General features: G+C 40.3%; 1 long non-coding RNA gene across 1 annotated transcript; it reads left to right on the top strand.

Annotated features, from left to right (window-relative positions):
* The first annotated feature begins 17,031 nt into the window (after window positions 1–17,031).
* LOC133802401 (uncharacterized) lies at window positions 17,032–19,120 on the top strand. The gene is made up of 3 exons (XR_009877298.1): window positions 17,032–17,114; window positions 17,243–17,308; window positions 19,078–19,120. It is a non-coding gene; the product is annotated as an uncharacterized LOC133802401 (long non-coding RNA).
* Window positions 19,121–21,709: the final 2,589 nt, after the last annotated feature.

Below are 21,709 nucleotides of genomic sequence, written 5' to 3'. Positions count from 1 at the left end.
CCGAGCATAGCAGAAGAAATGATCCATATGGTCAACATCCCGGGGGAGTCATGGTTTGCACCCATTGCGAAGTACTTAAATGACGGGCCTTGCCTTTGAACAAAAAAGATGCCCGTAGGCTGACTTACAAAGCTGCCCAATACACCCTAGTAGACGGGGTCTTATGTAAGAAAGGCTTCTCTACCCCGCTCCTATGGTGCGTAAATAAGGGAGAGGCTTTAAAAAATCTACAAGAGAAACACGAAGGGGAATGTGGAAACCATGCTGGGGGGGCAGTCCACGACAAAAAAGGCCATCTGTCAGGGGTATTATTGGCCTACCATGGAGAAGGACACGGGCAATTTCATGAAGAGGTGGGAAAAATTCCATAGGCATGCAAATTACCCCAGACAGCCACCAAATGAGCTTGTGAGCATGACCAGTCTGTGGCCCTTCGTTGTATGGGGGATTGACTTGATTGGAGCGTTGCCAGTAGGAAGAGGAGGAGCAAAATACGCGGTGGTAGCAGTCGATCATTTTACTAAGTGGGTGGACGCAGAGCCTCTAGTCAACATAACGGCTAAGCAAATCACCACCTTCGTCAACAAATTTATCGTCTGCAGGTTTGGAGTACCCTATAAGATAATCTCTGACAATGGGATGCAATTTGAAGGAGGAGTATTCGAGGAATATTGCATGGAAAAAGGAATCAAGAGGAGTTTCTCCACTGTAGTACACCCACAAGTCAATGGACAAGTGGAGGCCATCAACAAGATCCTAAAAAGGAACTTGAAAACAAAGTTGGAAAAGTTGAAAGGGGCCTGGGTCGAAGAACTTCCCAATGTGCTTTAGGCCTACAGGACCACACCTCGTTCAACCACAGGAGAGACGCCTTTTGCCTTAGCCTATGGCTGCGAGGCTGTCCTTCCAATAGAAATGAAGATTAACTCTATCCGCACACAAGCATATGATGACCAGGCCAATATCGCAGCATTAGCCGGGAATTTGGACCTATTGGAAGCTAAGAGAGACAGGGCACAATTGAGGCTAGCCACATATCAGCAATGAGCCGTGAGATACTATAATTTGAGGGTGCGAGAGATGGCGTTCAGAGTTGGAGACCTCGTGTTGCAAAAAGTCCTTCCCAACACTCGAGATCCGAGCGCGGGTGTGTTAGGAGCGAACTAGGAAGGGCCCTACCAAGCTGCCCAGGTTGTGCCCCCTAACACCTACAAGCTCACACTCTTGGATGATACCATGGTACCTAGAGCATGGAACGCAAAGTATCTAAAAAAATATTATCAGTAAGACCCCCATGTCTGAGGCAAGAATGTTATTGTTCTAACGTGCAAGTCTAATGTAATAGCTATGACGTAGAAGGCTAAATTAGATTCCTTAATATGTTGTAAGAACGAAGTCACATTAAGTTATCATGTATTTCACCTTCTTCCAATGAATATGATGTGACATTAGACGAACATGTAGTAAAAGTTCTTGTTTAAGCAAGATGATTATCAAGATTCGTGAATGGAATGATAAAAGTGCTTGCTGAGACACATCTCGCCAACCACTTGGGGGGTAGAGTATATAGCAAATAGGAGGATCCTAAAAGGACCCCTTATCAAGAGGACTCTAAAAGGACCCCTTATCAGGAGGACCCTAAAAGGACCCCTCATCAAGAGGATCCTAAAAGGACCCCTTATATCAAGAGGATCCTAAAAGGACCCCTTATATCAGGACCCTAAACGATACCCTTATATATATAACAAAAAAATGATGAACCCTTATAAACGAGGAAGAATACCTTGCAAGGCATCACTTGAGTTCACGAGGATTAGCTACCCTTGTGAACATCAAGGAGGCAAAAAGGTCCTACAAGAAAAGCCTCCTAATAAAGGCAAATGCTCCCACGAGATGAAAGGCCTCAAGAAGAGCACCCACCAATAAGCCTAGAGCAGCCACCAAGCCGTCTAGCCAAAAAGGGTCCTAAAAGAGACCCTTGCAAAAATAGTACTATGAATAAGGACGAGAAGGACGCTTCTCGCAAAAGATAATAAGCGCGCGCAAAAATATATAAAAGGATAACTAGAACCCAAAGGGTCAATATATCCTTATAGATACAATCAAGAGGCACCAAAGAGAGACCTATCAAACCCTTTCGTATGGGCTCCAAAGGACCTCAAGCCTGATAAAAAAAAAAAAAGAACCTATCGAACCCCATTGTGCGGGCTCAAAAGGACCTTAAACACAGAGGAACAAAAGTGAATGATCACATATGTATATATATATAAAAAAAGAGTTTTGATAATGTAACAAGCAAAATAAGGCTCAAATGAGCATACAACCAAATTGGACTAAACGGCAAAAATTGTAGAAGCAAGATCTCAAGGCCTCCTGCCGTAGGCGTTCCACTCAGCCACCCTAGCAACGGCGTGCTCACCAAAGTAGGAGAAATCAAACTTAGGATTTTGCCTCCATACTCCGTAGAGGGCGCGCTCTATGGATCTATACTCGATATCAGCCTTATCTGCCTCTAAGGAAGAGACCCTCCCCTACAACGTTGTGATTGTGGCCTTTGCACCCTCAAGGTCGGCCTCTAAGCGAGTGACCTTCTCCTGCAGCATCATGGCCTTGGCACTCACCCTCTTCTTCTTTTTTGATGATGAAGAGGCCTTCGCCAGGGCCTTCTCAAGCTCAAGTTTGGTTTCAGCAAGTTCCCTCTCAAGCCCCTAGACCTAGTCCGTTAGACGTCCCCTTTCAGCATTCAATGCGGATAGGTCTTGAGCCGAGTCGGCAAATCGTTGAGCCACTGTATAAGTCTGCACAAGAAAAACAACAATAACGATGATAAGCAAAAAAAAAAAAGAGAGAAAAGGGGTAAGGCCGATGTAAGATGCGTGAACTCACCCAAGTGGCGGAGCGCACAAGAGTCTCTCCAAGCTCTGACATGGCAAAACTTTCAAGACCTCTCCAATCTGCTTCAGGAAAATTTGTGGCGACCTAGACATACCGTTGCCCATAAGAGGTCGCCATGCGGCCCACCTAAGGTGCCCCTTCCGAGCCAAGGGTGCCTGGCTAGGTAGGGACAGATGACCCGCTCACCGAAGGAGGAGGGGGTGCAGTAAGATCAAAAAAATGAGCCCCCGATGGACCAGGATTGAGGGAAGCCCGAGGGAAAGCATGGAAGTCCTCAGAATAGGGACAGACGAAGCCCCTCGGCATGGCATGTTGATCGTGGGAGTGGGAGGCCATGTCATTGTAATGCCCCAAATTTCCTAATGAAATTTAAGACCTTAATTAGGAGGCCGGGAAGGCCATAATTGATTTATTATGGTATTTAATGATTATATGCATGTTTACGTGAATTATATTATTATATGATGATGGATGCATGCATATGGGTTCATATTTTAATTATGAGGGCATTTTGGTAATTTGGCCACTATGGGCGTAATTGTGTATTTTGGGTGCATGATTGTGATTAATTAATATAGCCACGTTATAAGGTGGATTGGTTCAAGATATTCGGCATGAGACGATCATGAGATGTAAGTGTTCGGTCTAGTCATAACGGGTTTAAGTTCGGGGCTCGGGGTGAGTCTCGGGGTCATCTAGATGACTAGAACAATGCCGAGAATAAAAGGGTAATGGGATATGATTTATTGGTATGTGAGAATATTGAGAATAGTGGGAATTGGAGAGCGTTAATTATAATTAACAAGATAGGCGGGAAAGGATGGTTTTACCCTCGGAAGCCTTTAGAGGGATTTATTTGGCTTAAGGGCATTATGGTCTTTTGACCTTAAGGATTTATATGACTTGAAGGTTGTAGAAAATACAGAACAAAAACAGAGCATCCTTATCGTTATGCTTCTCTCCTTTCCGTGTACCATTTCTCCTTCATCCTCCTTTCAATTTTTTGAGAGCCAATTGAAGAACAAGCTAGGGAAATCAAAGCTTGGGGATTCTAGACTTAGCTCAGCCATTGGGAAGGATTTAAACCAGTTTAAGGTAAGGAATTGAACCTGAGTTTTGAGCTATACCCTATTTTTCTATTAAGTTTTCAGTTAAGGATTTTGATGTGTTAGTTGAGAATTATTGGAAGTTTAGTTGAGGTTTAACTTGGGTTATGATGAGGGTGAGTTGTAGATGATGTTTGGTTGTTGAATGGATGTTTGGGTGATGTTTGGGATTGGTTTGGAGGGTTGGTTTCAAGAGAAATCACAAAGAAGATGAACCAGAAAGTTTCTGGTCTGTAATTGGCGCAGCAGCGCTAGGCAGGGCTCAGAGCTGGGCTCTCTGACTTGGAAATAGGGCTGCAGTGCCATTTATTAGGGCTGCAGCGCCACTTGATAGGGCTGCAGCGCCATTTGGTAGGGCTTCATCGCTAGTCCATTTTTCAGCAAACCTATTTTAGGGCTCGGAATGATCCTTAAGGCACGGGGTTTGGTTCCTTTGCCCCGTTTGAGTATATTAAGATTCCCGAGAGTGGGGGATTGATCCCGGGAGTGTGGTTTTAGATTATGAACCATTTATTAATTTATTTTATTAATGGATTATAATTGGTTATGACTAGGTGACTGCTAAAGGACTAAAGTTGATCGTTCTCAAGGGTCGTTCTTTAAATCATTCTAGCTCGACTTTGAGGTAAGAGAACTGCACCCCATATGTAACATGCATGGTTATGTTTGATGCATGTTGAATGTTTAAATGTAAACATTGATATCATAATGAATGCTTGGCAATCTTGCCCATTTGCATATGATTATTATTGAGGCATGCTGGATGATTGAGTGTGATGCATGTGATGCACGAGAGACATGAGGTTAAGGCATGCCATGAATGATGAATATGAGATTGGTCAGAGCTTGAGTCTCTAAGTTTGTGCATGATCATAATTATGCTAGCAACTGTTTAGTAAGCATGATGAATGCCCTATTCTTGGATAATTGGCATATGATACACATTGATAGCATTGCTTACTTGTGCATGGTACTGACTAATTAGTCAGATTTGGCAAAGGTGCTAGTATTAACTGTGAAGCTGTGACTCATTAGTCAGATTCGGCAGTGGTACTGGGCACTGGTCACGTTGCACTGACTCATTAGTCAGAATAGCCTTAGCGTGTATCACGCAAGCCATCAAAGATTAAATCTAATCGACTATCAGCATTGAATGACTCAAAGAGCATTAATGCCAGACCAACCTCGAGGGTCGATGGTTGAAATAAGCGCTTGAAGGCTAGAGGCTTACCCAACAGCCACCCTTCCATTTGAATTAGTGACTTGCTTGTCAGTCACTCAGTATGGTTTACCAGAACCTATTGAAGGCTTGAGGCTTACCCAACAGCCACCCTTCCATTTGAATTAGTGACTCGCTCGTCGGTCACTCAGCATGGTTTATCGGAACCTTAAGTGTTGCGACACTCATCTGATTAGGACTGACTTGGTAGTCCTCCAATCAGAAGGCCAGGATTTCTTATCCTGGATACCCCGAAATTTGTTTGAATTCATTTGCATGCTGAATAGAGCTATGAATGCTAGGCATGCCAGACATGATTTGAGATCATGATATGACTGTTTGTGAGCATATGAGTTTTCTTGCTGGGCTTCGACTCACGGGTGCTTTGTGGTGCAGGTAAAGGCAAAAGGAAGCTGGACCATCCTTGAGTTGGAGAGCTTAGGTGATGACGTGTACATATGCAGCTGCTCGACCAATACTTGGGCGAGGTTTGAAAGAGGAACTAGGGTCGAACCCTGTTTTGTCGCTTAGAACGGCCTGTTGTAAATATCTTTTTGTAATAGACTTTAAAACTATGTTTTTGGGATCCCAATATATATATTAAACGTTCTAGTGAAACGTTACATCTTAACCAAAATGTTTAATCCCTAAACCGCTAATCATACTTAGTTACACGTTTTTGGCCAAATGACTCGATTAGCGAGTTTAGCACTGTTTACAAGGCACACCGTAACAGTCCCTGGAGTTGGGGCGTTACAGTCATGGTCTGTAGGGGCTAAAGGAGGGCACCCTCTGGGAGACAGAGAAGATTGGTGAGGTTGCATGTGTCCTCGGGAGACCCCCTCCATCACACACTCTGCCTCACCCCCATCTGAGTGAGGTTCAGCCAAAACATCTTTTTCTTCCGCTCAGAAATATGCCACAGCAACCCAGGCTCCAAAACCGCGGATAGGTTGTAACGGTTTAGGTTGGTCACGGTGAAGAGACGGGCAGCCATTTTCTCGGCAGGGTCAACGTCGATAAGTTTTCTCACCGCCTCCACCTCTGACTCGGAAACGCTGGGAACGATGAAGTTTTCTACAGAATCAACACAGTTTCCAATATGAACGCAAGTTCCAAAACAGTAAGTTCAAAAAAAAAACTTGAAGTACTTACTAGGAGGCGTGCGAAAGTGCTCACAAACAGAAAAGGGACCTTTCACAAAGAAGAAGTCCTGCTTCCAGGTCCCTGGGTTGGACACAGAACCCTCTATCAAGGAGACAGTAGAATTGGCTTTCTGCAGGAAATAAAAGCCTTTGGATCTAGGGGTGGGCATGAGGTTGTACATGCAATGCACCTCCTAAGCCGAGGGAGCAAGCCTGTTATGCTCCATATACACCATAAAGAGGCAGCTCAAAGTCAGCCAGCTGTTGGGTGCCAATTGGAGCGGAGCAATGTCGAAATGGTTGAGAACCATGACAAAAAATGGGTGTAATGGGATTGTACCGCCCGCCTTTAAGATATGCTCACTCATGGCCACATAGCCCTGAGTAGGGTTATCAGCCCGGGACTTGTTTGAAGGAACATATAGCTTGTACTCCGGGCTAACACAGTATTTCTATACTAAGTCTAGCAGTTTGTTCTCGGACACGTGGGACACCAGAGTAGATGCCAACAGGGGACCAGATTCTTGTTGCTCAGGGGCCACCTGTCGCCGTACTCTCTTCGAAATATCTGCAAAACCAAAAGAAAAAGGTGAGGTAGAAATAGGACACTTTACCCTCCATTTTTTCTTCCTAGCAAGGGTCTTCCACCGAGGCACTGAGTGTGAAAGCGCTAAGAAAGGGTAGACCGAGAACAAGGGTTGAGGAGTAGACGGGATGGCCCCATGATAGTCATTAGGGGAAAACGGGGTAGGAGGCTCAGGCGTGAGATTTCCCACCATAAACTCCAACTCCATCTGCAAATCTAAAAGGGTCACCCTAAGGTTCGCTATATGGTCGTTAAGGTCAAGGGGGAAAGATACTCTGTCTCCCCTCAGAACTGAGTCTATTTCGCTCTCTACCACCCAGATTTTACGTCTAAGTTCAGTAATGTGCTCAAGATGACGAATACGGACCTGCCTCAAGGTGTCGTAGTCTTGGTGAAGGTTGTCTTCAAGGGACTCCGAGTCTGAAGATAAGTCTACAAACTCGACCCCCGGAGGAGCACCGGATGATCCTTCACATGCCATGGGACCTCGTCTCGTAAGTAAATAGGGTTCACGTATAAATGAGGGGATTTCTACAAAACACAAAGGAATGGGCTCAAAACCTCTAGGCACAAGTGCTCTAAATGACCAACTACGGGGTATGAATGAGGGCATGCAACTAGGTTAACTCACGACAAGCTCAGGCCAAAGTACCCCATCCCGAGTGGTGCTAATTTAGACCCAATAAACATAAGGGAGAAAGAAAGTATACCTCAAGCAAGTAAAATTGGGCAATGTCGTAGTCAAAAGGAGGTCGAGGGCCGAAAGCACCGTCGCGATCGAGAGAAGCCAGTGGTCGAAAGTACGCGTCTGCAAAAACAAAGGAAAAAGGTGTTTTAGTCCTCAAGTACCTGCATGGATATAGACATACAAGAAATGAACTTAAATAAAAAAAAAAGATATCAAAAGTGAGGTTGTGGGGGATTGAACCCCTTACCTCTTGAAAGGAGCAAGGATCCCAAAACCACTAAGCTGAAGAGGTAAAGTGTAAATAATAGGCTAGATATGAAGGCTTATTTATCAGAGCCGCAGGCTCATCTTAACCATCGAACCTAAAGACTGATCAATGGCGAAGAAGGGAGCTTGGCATCTAGATTGGGATCCACGAAGCAAAACGATAGGCTCATGATCAATCTCAAGAAATCACAAGGATCACCACTAACACCACCCATGCTTTCAAGACACCATATCGAAAAGTCTACCAAAGCGCCTAAAAGCCCACTCCTAGACTGGGGGGCAAGTGTGGATGCTCAAAATTCCATGCTTGTAAAAGGTCCAAAGCACACGCTAAGGTCCCATAAGCGCCTAAATACATGCCTGATCCGCGAGGCCCTCAGGCCACCATCGTCTCACAACTGCCTAATCTCAGCATCCCAGTGAGGCCACGTCTCACCCAAGAGCGTCTCGCGAGACCCTTGTCTAGCCTTGCCTCACACCAGCCATGTCGTGCGCCTCGCAAGACCATTGTCTCACCTTGCCTCACACCAGATGCGTCATGCACCTCGCGCCTCCTCTCGGTGCATCCAACGAGGCCACGCCTCGCGCAAGAGTGTCTCGCGAGACCCTTGTCTCGCCTCGCCTCGCACCAGCTGCTTCATGCGCCTCATGCCTCCTCTCGGCGCACCCAAAGAGGCCATGCCTCGTGCAAGAGCGTCTCGCGAGACCCTTGTCTCACTTCGCCTCACACCAACCGTGTCGTGCACCTCGCAAGACCATTGTCTCGCCTTGCCTCGCACCAGCTGCATCATGTACCTCGTGCCTCCTCTCGGTGCACCCAGCGAGGCCACGCCTCGCGCAAGATAATCTCTCAAGACCCTTGTCTCACCTTGCCTCGCACTAGCTGCGTCATGCGCCTCGCGCCTCCTCTTGGCGCACCTAGCGAGGCCACACCTCGCGCAAGAGCGTCTCGCGAGACCCTTGTCTCACCTCGCCTCACACCAGCCGTGTCGTGTGCCTTGCGAGACCATTGTCTCTCCTCTCCTCACCCCATGCATGCAACCGTGTCCCTAAGGGCCTCATGAGAGATGCTCTCACTTTGCCCCGTGCACCAGCCGCGCCTAAGGGCCTCGAGAGAGACGCCCCCACCTCGCCTCGTCACATCCGCGCCACTAGGGGTCGCATACGTAATGGGCCTCATTGGAGGGGCCTTATCTCTCCCCTTAAGATAAGCGCCACCAACGGGGCACCACTTTTACTGTGGGTCTAACAAGAGGTAAGATCAAGGACCTCTCTAACACACACAATTAAGGACCAATTGGGGAAGCCTCATAGCGATTCACGAAAAGTCAAAAGAAGTGTGGAGCACCCTTACAAACTAAGAGGAATTAGAGTACGGACACAAGGCCCACGCCAGACAAGTAGTGGTCGTACAAGTGAGGTATCTGTTATGGTCCACGCCAGCCAATCTCTGACACTCATACTGGGCGAGTAGTGGAGGCACAATCGGGTACTAAAGTGGAGGTGCTCCCACGGACTCTGACCATGTACTGGAACCGACACCACTACACCTGATACCACTCCCCTAACAATGTATTTATGTACAATCTGGTCCCCTGGACCACAATGTATCTGGGGCCATTAGAGCCCACTATAAAGGGAACCTCACTTCAACATTGAAGGGGGTTGGAAAAAACACTGTAGCTTGAGACAACAAAGGAATACAAGTTATTTTCCCCATTTTTCTTCTACAACTATTTTCTAAGTTTCTAAGTTTCTGGTTACATTGTTGAAGTTCTTCATAGATAAGCAATAGACTTTGATTTTTCTAACTTAACTTCGTTGACGATTTCTCACTGTCAACAGTGGTATATTCTCGGTTGGAGAATTTCCAAGGTCAAGGAATGCCTTAGGGGTAGGAGTTTCCTTGGAGGGGCAGAATATTATGTGTGTTTTAGGAAAGAGTTATGAGTCTTCTTGCAGATCAGAATAGGTTGTTATGGCACCTCAGTGACAGGGAAAAGTGATTGCCTATGCATCATGTTGGTTAAAGGATCTAACCAGAGCTAGAGTAGAGTTTCTAGTGGGCCAGGTGGCCAGGTTTATACTTGAGTTTACTCTTGTACAGAGGATTAGAGGAAAACAATTAAGTGAACCACAGATAGGAAGACTAAGGAGAATGTCTTAGCTGGATTAACTAAGGATTATGCAGTGTCAGGTATGAGTTTATTGAAGTATAGCAATTGGATTTGGAATCCAATGGACACTGGGATTAAATGGGAGATTCTGGATGAATCTCATACTACTCTCTTATTCTTTTCATCCAAGCATAATGGAAAATATACAGAGTTTGAAAGCTTTATAGTGGTGGCCTGAGATGGAGAGGGACATAATGGAAATAAGGAAACCTCGTGATAGGTTTTGCGGTGGGGCTGCCTAGGATAGTGGGTCAGCGTGATTTGGATTGGGTCATTATGGACCAGTATTTAAAGTAAGTTCACTTCTATCAGTAAGGACAAATAACACAGTGATCAATATTCAGATTTTGTGTGAAAGAGGTAGTACACCTTCATGGAATCCGAGGTCTATCTTATCAGATGAGGACTCAGATTTTACTTCCAATTCTTGAGGAAGGTTGCAAAAGGCCATGAGTATATAGATGGAATTTAGTGCAGTTCATTATCCTCAGAATGATGGTAAATCAGAGAGAGAGAGAGAGTTATCCAGTATTGGAAGGGCACCCTATGAGATGAAGTATGATAAATAATGTTTATCACCCATTCATTGGAATGAGATGGGTGAGATAATATATCTGGATCCTGAGGTAGTTTGGGGGATCATTGAGGTTATTGAAAAGATTAGAGCTTGGATGCTCACTTCTCAGAATAAATGGAAAAGGTATATTGAATTGAAAAGCAGGAACATGGATTTCCAAGTAGAAGATTGTATCTTCCTTAAAGTATCACCATGGAAATGGGTGAGAAATAAGGGCAAGTTGAGCCCTAAATTAGTAAGATTGTTTGAGTCCTAGATAGGACCGGTTAGGTTGACTTTGGATTGGCCTTAGTTTTGGCACTGTCAGTTGTACACGGTGTATTTTATATTTCCATGTTGAAGACATGGGTTAGAAGAGACTCATGTGTTGAGTTATGAGAATCTGGAGATTGAGGCTAAGTTATCCTTTGAGGAGAAGCTAGATCAGATCTTAACATAAAGAATAAGGTTCTGAGAAGCAAAATCATACCTTGGGTTAAGGTATGATACAGAAATAGTGAGGTCGAGGGAATGACGTGGGAAACTGGAATCAGTTGTGCGGAATTCTTATTCCGGGCAGTTCAGATAAATTTCGAGGACAAAATTTCTGTAAGGAATGGATAGTTGTAATGCCCCAAAATCCCTAATAAGGTTTAAGACCTTGATTAGGAGGCCGGGAGGGCCATAATTGATTTATTATGTTACTAAATGACTATATGCATGTTTATGTGAATTATATTATAATATGATGATAAATGCATGCATATGGGTCCATTTTTAATTATAAGGGCATTTTGGTAATTTGGCCCGTTGAGGGCGTAATTGTGTATTTTCATGCATGTTGATGAATTGTGAGTGAGACCACATCATAATGTGGATTTGTTCGATCCATTCGGCATGAGACGATCTTTGAATGCAAGTTATCGGTCTGGTCTAACGGGGTTAGTTTCGGGGCTCGGGGTGAGTCTCAGGGTGAAATGGTGATAAGAACATTGCCGGGAATAAAAGGGTAATGGGATATGATTTATTAGCATTTGAGAATATTGAGAATAACGGAAATTGGAGGGTGTTAATTATGATTAACGAGCTAGACGGGAAAGGACGATTTTGTCCTTGGTGGCTGTTAAGGGTTTTAATTGGGCTTAGGGGGCAATATGGTCTTCTCACCCTAAGGTTATATTTATCCTTTAGAAGGCTGTAGAAAATAAAGCATCTCCTTCACCTTCTTCCTCTTCATCCGTTCATCATTTTCCTCTTCTTTTTCTTTTGAATTTTGAAGCTCTTTTTGAGGAACCAAGCTTTAATGATCTAGGGTTGTGTTCCACCATTGAAAAGGATGTAACTTTGAGATTGAGGTGAGTTTTTAGCCATTAAAACTCTAGTTCTTGCTCTGTTTTGCTTATTGAGTTTCAGCAGGATTTTTGAGTTGGATAATGGGAATTGATGGGAGTTTTTGGCTAGGGTTGCTTGGGTTATGATGCCCAGGGGTTGTGTATATGATATTTGGGTTCATTTGGGGGTTTGGATGAAGTTTGGAAGCTGGTTTTTCAGGTTGGAAATGGAGGAGTCGAAGGAGGGAAAAACCAAGGTTGAAAACCCTGGTTGTAGCGCTACAGCGCTAGCCAGGGGGTGTTTCACTCTGCCAAGGGTGCTGGGGCGCTAGGGGGGTAGCGCTACAGCGCTACCCTGCTTTTTTCAGATTCCTGTTTTTGGCACTTTTGAGGATTTTTGGCTCAGGATCGAATCTACTCACTGTTTAGGTACAATTCGGGGTTCCGGAAGTGAGGTTTAGGTCAAGAACCTTTCATTGCTCTTTTTCATTGATGGATTTCATATTTGGTTATGAATAGGTGACCGCTAAGGGATTAAAGGATCGATCATTCTCAAGGGTCGTTCAATTGTTATTTCTCGCTCGAACCAGAGGTAAAAAAACTACACCCAGTATGTGATGCATGAGGAACATGTGATTAGAGCATGACATGAATATTGAATATGAGTTTGATCAGAGCTTCAGTCTCTGCATTTGTGCATGATCATAATTATGCTAGCAACTATTAAGTAAGCATGTTGAATGCCCTACATTTGGATATTTGACATATGATATATGCCTGGTTTCATTGCTTGCTTGTGCGTGGTATTGACTCATTAGTCAGAATCGGCAATGGTGTCAATATTAACTGTGAAGTTGTGACTCATTAGTCAAGTTCGGCAGTAGTACTGAGCACAGATCATATGGTATTAACTCATAAGTCAAGAATGGTTTAAGCATGTTTAACGCAAGCCAAAAAGATTAGATCTAATCGACATAAGCATTGAATGACTCATCAGGAGCATTACTACTTGACCGACCTCAAGTTCGATGAAAACTAAAAGCGCTTGTCTAGCCTATCGCTAGTCACTTAGAGCTAGGGCCAGAAGGCCCAGGTGACTGCATTGTCACATGGCTATGGGTGTTGAGCCCCCATAGTGACTCACTCATCAGTCACTCATCTGATTAGGGTTATACGCCCCAGGATGGTTATCAGAACCTCAAGTGTTAAATCAATCATCTAATTAGAGCTATACGCCCTGGCATGGTTATTAGAACCTCAAGTGTTAAATCACTCATCTGATTAGGGCTACACGCCCCATTATGGTTAACAGAACCTCAAATGTTAAATCACTCATCAGATTAGGGCTATAATCCCCATCATGGTTAACAAAACCTCAAAGTGTTAAATCACTCATCTGATTAGGATTGACTTGATAGTCATCCTTGCAGGAGGGCAGGATCCACAACCATCATTGTTTGGATTTATTTGCATGCATGAATAGGGCTATTATTGCTAGGCATGCACATTATGATTTAGTAACATGTTATTACTGTTCATGAGCACATTGAGTTTTCTTGCTGGGCTTCGACGCACGGGTGCTATGTGGTGTAGGTAAAGGCAAAAGAAAATAGGACTATCCTTGTGTTGGAGAGCTTAGATGACGATGTGTACATATGCGGCTGCTCGACCACCACGGCCGAGGGTTGAAAGAGGAACTAAGGTTAAACCCTATTTTGCCGCTTAGGTCGGCTGGTTGTAAATATTTTGTTTTAATTAACCTTTAAATCATATTTTTGGGATCCCAATGTATACGTTAAACGTTTTAGTGAAACGTTATATCTTAACCAAAAAACTTAACCCTAAATCGCTAATCATACTTAGTTACACGATTATGGCCAAATGACTCGATTAGCGAGTTTAGCACTGTTTAAAAATGCACACTGTAACGGTCCCTAGAGTTTAGGGCGTTACAAAAATCCTCTCAAAGACAACAAAAACAACAAAAGAAAGATAATTCAGCAAGTAGTTAGCTCTTGGTCTGGTTTTCGGTGCTGGCCTCAGTCCTTAGAAGCCTGGAAGTTTTGGAGCTCTAAAGCCTGTTCTGACCTGTTGAGTCAGGTGTGGAATGCTATTCTCTCAGCAGTCATCTACTCAGTTTGGTGTAATCGGAACAAATGTGTTTTTGATCTGTGTTGTAACTCAGTGATGATAGTTAGTTCTTCTATTAAATTAGCTATCAAAGCTAGAGTTAAGGGATTAAATTGTTCCAAGTCTAAGTCTAGAGACAGAGATGTAATTAGGCGTATCAATTCTCTGTAATTGCTTTCTTTTTGGCAGCTTGCTGTAGCTGCTAGTTTGTTCTGAGTTTGTAATTGTTTTGTGTTTGTTGAATATAAAGCTCTTCTTTTCTTCCTAAAAAAAAAAAAAAACAAAAGAAAGATAATTACAAACTACATGACCAACACCTCAACACAAACTCACAAAGCACAAACAAAAAACTAAATGACTCAAATTAACCAAAACAACCAAAATGACTGAACAACCACACTGCCAAATTCAAGAGGGGCAACGGTTTAATTGCTCATATTCCATTTTCACAAAACAAAACACACCAACACCCCAAACTTTAAATGTGACAAACTCCTCATTGCTCTCAACAAATAAGTCCACCCAAACAGTTAAGCACGACAAATTGAGCATGCAAAGTAGACTCACATGATATCCAAACTAATCTCAGCACAATTTGACATGGTAATCATGAGATAAAAGCAAAGAAAAACTCCATGTTTAATGATCCTTTGAATTTTTCACCCTTGAATGAGCCTTCTTCAAAGTAAACATCCTCAATCATAATGTAGCAACCTAGAAGGAGTAAACCAAAAAAGGCTGCAGAATCTCATGGTAATAACAAAATAAATCTAAAATTGCCTGCTTGAGATGTCTGGGATGCTCTAAAGACTAACACTAATGGCTGGGTCGATAAAATTTGGCTTGGGGTGGTGAAATTTGGTTGCTGGCGATTTAGGTTTGTGGCTTGTGAGAGGATGGTGATGATGTCACAGTTGATGGTGAGGAAGGGGTTGTGGGCTTGGGAAAGGGATTGCAGTTGGGTTTGGCTTGGGAGGTCGCTGATTTGGGGTTAAGATGGTGAAATCATGCTTGGAGCTGAGGTATCGATGTCGAGGCAAAGTTGTACAGCTGGGTCTGGGATTCTCGTGCCTTCAGGGGAAATGCTTGCAGATGAACGGGGGTGAGGGTTGTGAGAGCCAGAGGTGTTCGGAGTGGGGGACGACGGTTCAAACTGGAGATGAGGATGGAGATGGCGAAGGTGTGAGGCGGCTAGGGAAAAGGGAGAGAGGGGAAAAAGAGAAAGTGAGGTGTTGGTCTGGCTCCTTTTTTTTCAAAAGCCACGATGCATCACAGGACCTTTTGTAATTCGCTCGAAATTTGCCCAATTCTCATATGAACTAAATGTTGCAGCATTACCAAAGTACCTATAGCATTTTCACAGCATTACCCTAGAAATTTCCATAATTCTTCATGATTAACACAAGCAATTAAACAGCTCTACCCTTGGCCTAGAAGCATCAAAATACCCTCCAACTAAAAAATTTCACTCCAAATTAATGTCTTTTTGCAACCCAACACTTTATTAAACAAAATTAATAACAAAGTTTAGAAACTTGGGTTGCCTCCCAAGAAGCGCTTGATTTAAAGTCGTCGGCTTGACTTTTGGAGAACTCATCGTCAAAGAGTGGTTTCCACCCATAGAGAGTGGCATATGCCCTCACACATGGGTCTTCATTGCGGACGCCCTCAAACTTGGTGAGATGTGATGTTGATGGGTTCATGTGCTCAACTCGACTTGTTTTTGATGAATGAGTGTGGTGGACACCAAGATATGATGCTACTGATGGTGGAGGAGGTGATGGCCACATAGGATCTTCATATGTGTATGCTTCCATGACTAGTGGCTTCCAAAGTTGAGAATCAAAAACTTGTTGTTCTTGGAAGTGTTGCATATGGGGTGGTGGTGGGTTTGCATCTAACTTTTATGTACTAGTTTGCTCAAAAGATTTATCAACTTCTTGGGTAGAGACAAAATTCGACACAATTGAATTTATTATTGCCTCTCTCTTTGTTTCATCACTTTGGATTGAAGAGGGCTCCATTTCATGCTCAACTTCTTCCTTTGGCAGCTCCATCTCATTTCCACTCCCCAATGGCATGACATTGCAATGATTTTCCCCTCCTGAATTTTCTATATAGCTAGGCAAAATCTCTAGGGGTGTATTATGCAACTCCTTGAACAATTCCTCAACTTGATTTCTAAATTCCTTAATGATGCACCATTTTTGTAGTGCACCAAAAACAAAATTTTAGATTATTTAAATTTTTGTGATTTATTTGATTTAAATGTTAAGTGTGATGAATTGTTTCATTTAAGTGTTGTTATTTTATTTGGTTGATTATTTTTTTTATTTTATTTTTTTTATTATTTTAATTAATTGTTAGAATTGTTTGGTTAATTAATTTAATAAGTGAATAATTGTGTGACATGTTTATTTTACTATTAGTGTTACATTTTAAATAAGTGTGACAATTGAGGTAATTATGTGAGATTTGGTTGAATGCACTTAGGTGCATGGTAGATAGTGATGCACCCTAGTGATTTAGTGTGTGCTAGTGCATGGTAGGATGGTACACATGTGTAGATTTTCTACACACTTTATATTATTTTATTTTAGATTTTATTTGAATTAATTTATAAAAAAAAAAAAAGGGAAATAGAGTGGGGTGGACGTGTGAACCTAGTGGGAAAAGGATTATTTCTTTTTAAGTAATAAAATCAAAATTTGAAGACACTAGTTATTATGGGATAGGAATGTGATCACCTTATTCTTTTATATCTATTATTATAAAAGAAAATAAAAAGAAATTAAGAGAAAATAAAATGGAAAAAGGAAACTTACCATTTTGTGTTGGTGAGGCTTTATGAGAGAATAATGATAAAGGGGGAAGGAAAGAGGAGAAGTGCCATTTGCTCTTGTGGCTGCCGTGACCTAGAGAGAGAGAAAGAGAGAGAGTGGCGTGTAGAGAGAGAGGGAGAGGAAGAAAGAAAGAAAGAAAGAAGAAGAAGGTGAAGAGGAACCCATCTTAGAGTATGTTCTCTTGTTTTTCTTGTTTGTCTAATCTCCTTTTATTGATTATATGTTATTGACTTGTTTATTTGTTGTGTGTGTTTGGGTTCTTTCTCCTCCTCATGGTGGTTTTCAAATAAAAACCCTAGGCTTGAACAAGGGTGTGAAGTTTGGGTGTTGATCTTATTGTGTTCTTGATTTTACAATCAAGAGAGGTAATGGTCTTTTCTTAGCCTATATATTGGTTTTGATGGGTTGTCTTTGAGGTTTTGATGATGATGCTAATGGTTGATTATGATAGGATTGGTGATTATGATTTGTATATTTTGAGAGTATGATTTGTTTTAAAAGGGTTATGATGTTGATTTTTCTATGTATAAAGATTGGTGGTAATTTATGAATGCATATATGGAGATTTCGGCCTAGGCATACCCAAGGATGTTCTTGATATTTTTGTGTGATGTTGTGTGATTTTCAATATATTAGATCCATGTTTTAGGACCTATGTAATATGGGTAAGTTGATAATTGGCAATCTTGATATTTGGGTCCATGAAATTTTGATAGGATGCATGTTATATTGTGAATGAATAAATTGTAAGATGCATGAAAATAATGATAGAAACATGTTAGGTTAATACAAGGCATATGTGAATATGGTGCTTATGAATTAATATATGTTATTGTTAGTGTTTTGTTGGATTTCATGTGTAGATTCAATGGAATAGAAAAAAATGGTTTTAAAAGATTTCATGTGAATATGTTAGTGATATTAGAATCATGCATGTAATAAGAGTATGATGAGATTTTGGACATGAATGATTTTATGTAATTTTTGGGATAAAAGTTGAGTTTCATGAGGAATTAAGCTTGCTGTTTTTTTGGTAAATAATTGGGTAAAAGTTGATAAAAAGATGATTTGCATGCATAAGTAATGTTCTTGATGTTATGTTAATTTTATGAAATTAAAAAGGGGATTTTAAGTCTCATTAAAATGATATTTTACTCAATTAATTACCTACAGAATTTTTATTAATTTTTGAGAAAATATGAGCTTTTAAATTGATTATGGTGGTTTTTAATGATAAAAATAGTTGCTGGAATTTTTGTAAGAAAATATGAAGTAAATTCACTAAAATGAAATTTGATGAGTTTTTGGAATAAATTATTTTCCTAAGTTATGGTAATATTGAAAAATGGTATTTTTAATGGTATGAATGCATATTTGGACAAGTTATGATTTTTCCTTTATTTTGATTGAGAAAAATATTTAAATTCTATTTATTTGTGATTTTTGAGAAAATAAATGGTGGCTGAAAGTTTGTTTTAAAAAGGTTAAAAAATTGTTATTTAATTGTCACATATGGATTTTGTTACATAAAACTAAGTCTTAAATAATTTAAATAAAAATATATTTTTCCACAGTTAAAAACATATTTTCTCACCTCATTTAAGTAACACAATGATAAAATTTATTTTTCTAAAAGAACATATTAAAAATAGGCATTTTAATTAAATCCAAGCTTTTTGGTTAATTCTTTGTAATTTGAGATTAATGAATGAAATTTGTCACATATTTTATTTTTAAGCTAAAATAAAATAAAGTTTTGAGAAATTTAATCAACTTAGAAATTTTTAAGAAAAATAAAGCATGTAATATGTCTATTGATTTTAAAACAATAAAAGTAAGAAATGTAGAATTATCGTTTTTGAAAACGTCTTTATTACGCAATGTTCCCACGTATGCATGTTACATGCAAATCCACTTTTACGTCCAAAATTATGTTTATTATTCAACTATGTGGTTTTTATAAAACGATCATGCTAGTAAAATGGGTAAAACGAGCGTTATTCTATTTTGGCGATAATTGCATGTTTTGTGTAACTGTTATCATGAGTGCATGGCCCATGCACACATGAGTTGTATGGAATGGCAAAATAGTAATTTTATGAACCTAAGAAATGTTATTTTGATTATGATATAGGCTCGTTGAAAGATTGTGAAATTCTTAGCTTGGACCTGAGGTAAGGAAGTTAGATAGATTCTATGATTTTATGCTATGAATGGTAAGACTGTTGTGTGAATAAATTGTTATGAATTATGAATGTCATAACGTGATGATATGTTGAATGTGATATGTGTATGAATGTTAGATACATCAAACCAGATACGATGTTAGATACATCAAACAGATTACGATGTTAGATACATCGAACGAGTTACTAAGGACATTGAGACGTAACTCCTAGAGCGGACGCGCCGAGGTTATTCAAGGACCAGTGATCTCCTGTTTACCTCATAGGGTGACATGGACAACTAGCGATCCATGCTCATCATGTATGTTGTATGTTTGTGATATGATGATATGTCACGTTTATGTTATGATATGATGATATGTCACGTTTATGTTATGATATGATGATATGTTACGATTATGTTATGATATGATGATATGTTACGATTACGTTATGACGTACCATGATGTTTTAGATGAACGTTAGTGTTTGTATTTGTTGTATTCTTACTTGCTTATTTGTTTGTACTTCCTTACTGGGCTTTTAGCTCACCCCCTTACTTTCCTTCCAGGTAGCAAATAGGATTTCTTTATAGCACGCGTGGTGACGTGAGGAGTTCTTTCATCATGGGGTGTATGGCGTGGGGTAATCCTATGGACGGAAAAACGATCAACGTAGAACGCCATTTAAATTATGTTTTGTTTTTAAGAGACTTTCCTAAATTATCAGTGGGACTCAGTTATTTAATTTTTGGTTTCTTTGAACTTTGCATAAAAATCTATGTTTTATTTTAAAACTTAAGGCGCCAACTTGCATGGTTTTAAACAAGTCCCCCTGAGACTTTGATAATGAATGGTATTCTTTTATAAACTATGTTATGCGAATGTTTTGTAAGTATTAGTCTAGGGCGTTCTTTACAATTTTCCTGAATCAAAACATCACTAAATTCCTTCATCAACTCCTCCAATGAATTCGATTGATCAACTTGTTGAGGTTCTTCTATGATGAAGTCTTGAAAATCCTCCAATGCCCCCCCCCCCCCCCCCCCCCCCAATGGTTCTTGAGTGTAATTTCAAAAGTAGCCTTCATATGGCTGAAATTATTCTCCCAAACCTGGCTGGTTATTGGAGAATTCAAACAATACCATTCATCCTATTTTGCCATGTCTTCCAACATCCAATAGGCTTCATCAATAAATATTTGATAGAAATTGGTGGTACCATCTCCTATTTCTACCCATTCTCTTGTGGTGGCATCCAACACTCTCTAGACAAACCTGTTGGGAATTGTGCCCTTAAAGCAATTGTAGTTGACAATGGTTTTAATGAAATAAATGAATGAATTGAAGTATGGTATATATGTAGCTTCTATACTATATTATTGTTAATAATATTAAGTAAATATCATAAAATTCTCAAGTTCATCTATGTGGTCTCAATCTCATATTGGTATGCGAGGATCGAGATTGAGATAATGGAATTAAATAGTTCGCAATAAAATAAAGTTATGGAATCTTTAGATTAATTACTGCTTGTACGGTCCACTAGTATTATGAATACATGTGACCTAGATCGGGTTACTAGTTTAGTAGGACACTTTAGTTGAGATACTTTGCATACTGAGAGTATGTAGAACTAGACCATATGTGATTTAATAATACTTGTTTAAATATCGTTTTGTAGTACTACAAAACACGTCAACTGATGATCATATACAAACTGATCTTAATCCTGAAGTTACTATGAACTCCTATATATGTTATTTGATCATTTGATTCATGCGTTACGGTTTGTCAAAATGATCAGGCTAAGAACTATTGTTTTGGGGACTCAATGATGTATATGGTTAGGGACATAGCTTAACAGATATGGAATCTATACCTTCTTATAGATTGAATAATGGTTCCCTATTGGGTTGGATTTTGGAACTGAAAAGGTTATTGACATCAAATTCATAATCACATTATTAATTAACCTTCACTAGTAACGTCAATGGTACACTAGGAATCAAGATATAATTAAAAGGGTAAAACAGTAATTTTATTCCCACTTAATTATGAATCATCAATAGAAGATTAATGTGTATGTAATGATTATATCAATGGACACTTTATGATTACAATAAAGTACTCAGTAAATACATGTCTTTAATTCTCAAGAGTGCAGTCTCATATTTATAGTGAAGTAATCATGAGATTAATAAATATGATTATTGAATCAAAGAGTTTTGGTTAACAATCTTTTATTTATTGGAGTTTGGAATTATTGGTCCATAGGTCCCCATGGCGACTCTATCAATACTATTCAAGGTAAGAGTTGATACAAGGGTCAAACTATGAATGGGCTATTTGAGAGAATATTTATTCTTCGGGATAAATATGTAATTATGTGATCATTGAAGTTGCACAATTTTTTATTGCATTAGTGCAATTTTCAAAATTGTATAGAAATAAAAGAAATTGATTTTAATCAATTATTTTATTTAAGTGTGAAATGATAAATATGGATAGTCAAAATTGGTTTTGATTATTATATTTAATTAATTAATAATAAGATGATAATGGCATTTCAAATTTTGAATTTTAAAATTTAAGTTGTTATC

The sequence above is a fragment of the Humulus lupulus genome, chromosome 9 (genome assembly GCF_963169125.1).
Source record: "Humulus lupulus chromosome 9, drHumLupu1.1, whole genome shotgun sequence".
NCBI classification, from domain to species: Eukaryota; Viridiplantae; Streptophyta; class Magnoliopsida; order Rosales; family Cannabaceae; genus Humulus; species Humulus lupulus.
Note: the sequence above shows the minus strand (reverse complement) of the source record. Positions and strands in the feature narration are given on the sequence as shown.